We start from the raw sequence: 5,348 nt of genomic DNA on the forward strand, positions 1-5,348 counted from the left end.
GGTTTTTAATGGTTCTGAGAGCTGCTGCATGTGGGGATCTCGAGTGCTAAAAAAAAAGGATATTTGGGGTGTTTTAATTACATTTGGAGGGGATGGGAGAGGTGTTTAATTCCATTTTTTTATCACACACATCCAGTCCTGAGCATCCTGGTGTTAAATAGAAAACAAAGCAAAATATTTTGGAAAAGCACTTTCATTCCTTGTTTTCACCAGGTTCTAAATACAGTTATGACCCTGGGTATGAAATTTAAATTTCAGGATATTCTCAGGGGAAAATGTTCCTGTGTGGCCTCTCTGGCATTGGGATTTTGGGTTTGGAATTCCATCCATCCATGCCAAGGGAATTTTTGAGCTGGTTTTTCTGGGGTTTTCAAAGTTTTGCGTTGTATTTTCACCTGTTTTCAGTTATTTTCAGTATTAAGTAAAAATAAATAGCAGAAGGTTACAGATGTTTCAGGTACATTTTGGTTACATTATTGCCCAGAATGAGAAATTATTTAAAAACCCTCTTTTAAAAAGAATTACCTCTTATTTAATTACTTCCTGCTTGATTTAAACCATCATAAACCAATTTAAGAAACAGAGATTAATTAACATGATTAAAATTCGGTTGTTTAGGTGCTGCTGTGATGGATCAATAATCAAAAATAACCCAAATTTTGCCGTTGCAGGGTGAGAGTTGAGTTCATTCACTTCATTTATCCTTGGCCACAGTAAATCCTCTCTGATTTAAAGGATCTCTTGAATCTGATAAAAAGGGATAAAAATTTGAAAAACAAACCTTCAGGTGAAAAATAAAATCCTCAAGTGAGGTAAAAGCAAAAAGCTCAGGTGGGTGTTTCAAAACCTGCTGCATATTTGTAATGGTTCAGAGGAAAAATTAAAAATACATTTTTGTTTACTGGTTTTTAAGGCAATAAAACTTTGAAATCTGGATTTATCTGTGGGATTTTACCCTTTGGGACCTGAACAGGAGGAAGGTTTGAATCATCTGACATGAAAATTTGATTTTACAGATCATGTGGAACCATTTCCTGCAGAAATCCTGGTGATTATTGCCTTATTCACTTCAAAATAGTCAAAATTATAAATGAGCAAAACCAGAAAAGCTTGAAGCTTTCTAAAATTTTATTCTGAAATTTTAATAGATATTTATATAAATACAAAGTTTACATCACCTACAGATGGGGGGTGGGGAGTTAGAGAGAAGCAATTTATTATTTTTGATGTTATAGGTATGTCTTTGAAATCGCTTTTTCCACTTTTTTTTTATTAAATATATTAATTTTAAGACCTCCATTTCTTTATTTTCAGAGATGATATATTGCTCTGCAGAGGATAGGGAAGAGCCAGGGAGAAAAAAATTCATTGAGATTCTCAATTTATGAATTGAAAATCTCAATTACCAAAGTTTATTTTTGTTGATCCAAATCAAATCAGGGTGCTATAAAATGTCCAGTACTGGAATTTAACCTTTTCATTTTAATTCAGGTGCCTTTGCCCTGCTGTAAAAGTTTGGGGAAATAGGATGGGCTGGTACCTCCATGGAGAGAGAGGGATGGGTCTGCACAGGCCTTCCTTGTACAAAAACCAAAACATTTCATTATTTCTGGGTTTCTCATGAAGGGTCTACAAGAATTTTCCTTTCTCTAAAGAAATGACTGTGCTAGTGGGAGCCCTGCCCTTTTTAAAAGCTCTAATCTGTATTTTAAATAAACCTGCAGGTTGTCTTTGCCATTAGAGACACCTTGAGAGGAGAGACAGGGAGGCGCTCGTGGCTGCTGCTCCTGCACTGACCACATCCTCAGTTCCAAGTGCTAAAGTCAAGCTAGGAAAGGAGAAATGAAGGTATTTCATGAAAGCTTTGGGCACCGAGCAGTTCCAGTGCCAGGAGAGCTGGGCTGAGCTCGGCTGATGGCGCAGAAGAATTGAGGAGTGAGGGAGGCGCTCCCGGCTCGCTCAGGGCTGCGCTGCGGGTTGAAGAGGTTTCTGCCTTTCCTGGGCTTTGTTTTGTTCCTGGGAGATGTCCCGGCTCTGGGCAGGAGCTGTGACATTTGTTTTTATTCCCTCAGAGAGCAGGAGGCGCTGATATTTCATTTGCAGGTTTTGGAGAGGTTCCCCCTTCCCCTGCTGCCCAGGCCAGGGGGCACAGCCAGCTGTGGCTGTCCCAAAAGCTCCCTGTGGCATCCGTGGGGGTGAGGATCGCCCAGTCGTGTCCAAAGTCCCACAGCCGAGCAATCCCGAAATTCCCGAGGGACACGAGCCCAGCTGGAGCAGCTGGGAATGCTCTCCCCATCCCTCCGTGTCCTGGCCTTGGTCCCCGAGTCACCTTCCAGGGCTGGGCTCCGGGAACGATTCCAGCGGCTCCAGGCAGCGCGTCCCATCCCTCCGTGGAATTCCACACATCCCTTTGCTCAGCCAAGTGTCCAGCAGGTGTGGAGCATTCCCGGGGATCCCCAGTGTCCCTTCACAGAGCCGGGTGTCCAGGAGCATTCCCGGGGATCGCCAGTGTCCCTGGCAGGTCCCTTTGCAGGTCCAGCAGGTCACCCTGCGATGTGGAGCATTCCCGGGAATCCCGTGTCCCACCAGAAAACGCTGCTGGTTCCTGGCGTTGCATCCCTCCTGGGCCACCCTGGGGCTGTCCGCTGTGTCTCCCGAGGGTCCTGAGGATGAGGATGAGGATGCTCCATCAGAGCGGTGCCCGCGGGTCCGCAGCCGGGGGGGCTCAGCCCCGCATCCCCGCATCCCCTCCCCGTTCCGCGGGCGGGCAGCGCTGCGCCTCCTCGTAGCTGGGCAGGTGTTTCACCTCCTCGTAGCTGGGCAGGTTCGGCAGCCGCACGCCCATCCCCGCTGCCGGGGGCCCGGCGGTGCCCCCGGGGCCCGGGGCTGCGGGCGGGGCGCGGCGGGCCGGGGGTCGCGGCCGGCGGGGCGCGGGGGAGGGGCGGCGGCGGAGCCCCCAGCCCGCGGCCAGCAGCGCCAGCAGCACCAGCAGCGCCGCCAGCCTCCGAGCCAGCCACCGAGCCCGCGGCACCCACGGAGGAGCCGACACCGCCCCCGAACCGGCCGCCACCCCCGGGCCAACGCAGCCGTCCCGGCCGCACGGCCCCGGGCTCCGGCCGCCCGCCATCCCCGCTGAGCGCCTCGGTGCCCGCCCGCAGCGCCGCGCTTTATCCGCGCCCGGAGCGCTTCGGGCCGCATCAAATATTGATGGGAGCATTTGGCGGCCGTTCACCGCCTAATGGGGCCGGGCACGGGGCCAGGAGCGGCCTCGGGAGAGGGGTCAGCGGCGGGATGGCCCCGGCAGCAGTCGTGGCTGAGCCCCGACAGGGATAACCCGAGTGTGGGGACCGGAGGTGCAGGGAGCAGCAGGAGCCCAGCATCGGGGGATGAGCGGTACCCAAGGGTGGGAGAGAGAACCTGAGGATGCAGGGAGCAGCAGGATCCAAGGCCACAGGGATGTGCAGCACTTAAGGATGTGGGGATGAGCAATACCTGAGCATGAGGGATGAACCCAAAGGTGCAGGGATGAGCAGGAGCCAAGGACATCAGGGTGACACCTGAGCCCTGAGCAACTCGAGGTGCAGAGCCCAGCACTGACTTTGCAGCTTAAAAATGGGGGGTCCAGCAGTGTCAGAGCAGGCACTGACAGACTGGGGCCCTGTGCAGGCACACTGAGACCTTCTGCCTTCTCTTTTTGTTGGGTTTTATTCCTGCCATGAAGGTTCCACAGGTCCCTGTGTCACCCAGGGGTGTCCCAAGCCATGAGCACAGCCCTTCAGATGTGTGGTTTGATGATCACCTTCAGCTTCATTGCAAAACTCCAGCAGAAAGGAGAGAGGAGAGGGAGCTCTCATCATGGAAAAACTGACTAACATCAAACATGGCAAAAGCTGACCAAGACCTTTTCTGCTTGGTTTCCTCTTAGGTGACCCTGCCAAATCTGATAGGCAGCTGCTGACCCACCTACGTGAGCGTCTCGTGGGGTAAATTTGTTTCCTTTGTCCTGTTTACTGGTGATGATTTCACTGCTGATAGCTGCGAGCCATCCCCCTGCTGTCAGCCCCAGTTTGGGGTTATAATGTATTTATGACACATTTTGGACTGCTCAGGGACAAAAATGAGGGAAAGAATCTCAGCTGTGATATGGAGTTTGAGGAAGGAGGTGGTGGTGGTGCTGGGCTTCTGGCAAACAAGGAGAAACTGCTGTTTCTTTCTGGATTTTAGGGGTTTATTCTGCATCTGTTGCCTCATTCTGGGGACATTTCTCCCTGCAGAAGGGGGCAGGAGCTGGGAGAGGAGGGCAGGAGGTGCCAGCAGCGGGTGCAGCCCCAGCTGCTTTAGGAGCTGCTCCTCACACAGAGGGGACTTTGGGGACCCTTTGCTCTGGGGGCTCATCCCTGCCCGTGGCCAGCAGGATTTGGGATGCTCTGCAGCAGCTCCAGCTCCAGCTCTGGGGGCCACATTCCCTCCAGACCTGACAATAACTGATGTGTGGTGTTTTGATGGCAAATTGGGAGCAAACAGCAGGCGCCTGGCAAAACCTGCCCGGCTGTTAATAGAGCTCAGCCTTTTAACAGCATTTCTGATCAGCTGGGACTCCCTCAGAGCTCCATGAAATATTAAAGCCTGTTGATAACTCATTAAAATCAATGTTTTGCCTGGCCCTGTGTGCTGTGAGCTGGGATTTGGTGCTCAGCCTGCAGCAGTGGCTCGGGAGCAGCTCCTCATCCCATCGGACAAGGAAAACTGGCTGGAGTGAGCAGGGCACAAGAAGGAATAAGAATTCCTGCTCTGCAGCAGCCCCAGCTCCCTCAGCCCCATGCCTGGCTTGGAAAAATGCAGGAATCAGGAGGAAATACTTGGAAAATACAGGCTTAGGAGGAATTGGGGCCAGAGGATTCATCCTGGGGTGGCTGTGGATGTAGGGGCTGCGTCCTCTGTGGGTTTTGGGGGATTTGGGGAGGTGCAGCTGGCTCAGCTGCTGCATTTTGGAAATCTGTGGAGAGTGGGAGTGTGGTGGCAGGCAGGGACCTTTGATTCCATCAGGGTTCCACAGGCAGGGACAACTTCCACTAGAGCACGTTGCTCCCAGCTCCATCCAACCTGGAATTTCTGTGCCTCCCAAGCACAGCAGAGCACTGGGGCAGGACCAGGAGATGTGAACAGGAATAAACTCATCAATAGTGACCACATCCTGCCTGCCCCATCCCAAAATCTGTAGGAAAGCCACTTTGAGACTCCCTGGAGTCAGGTAAAATCCGGAGCCGCCGTGCTGGTGCTGGGAAGGAGCTTTCAAGTTGATTTTCTCCAGTTTTGCAGGGGATGGACAACTATTGATCCTGCAAATG

Source organism: Pseudopodoces humilis, chromosome 11 (genome assembly GCF_049639895.1).
Source record: "Pseudopodoces humilis isolate 2021_Gansu_Grassland_sample_001 chromosome 11, ASM4963989v1, whole genome shotgun sequence".
NCBI lineage: Eukaryota > Metazoa > Chordata > Aves > Passeriformes > Paridae > Pseudopodoces > Pseudopodoces humilis.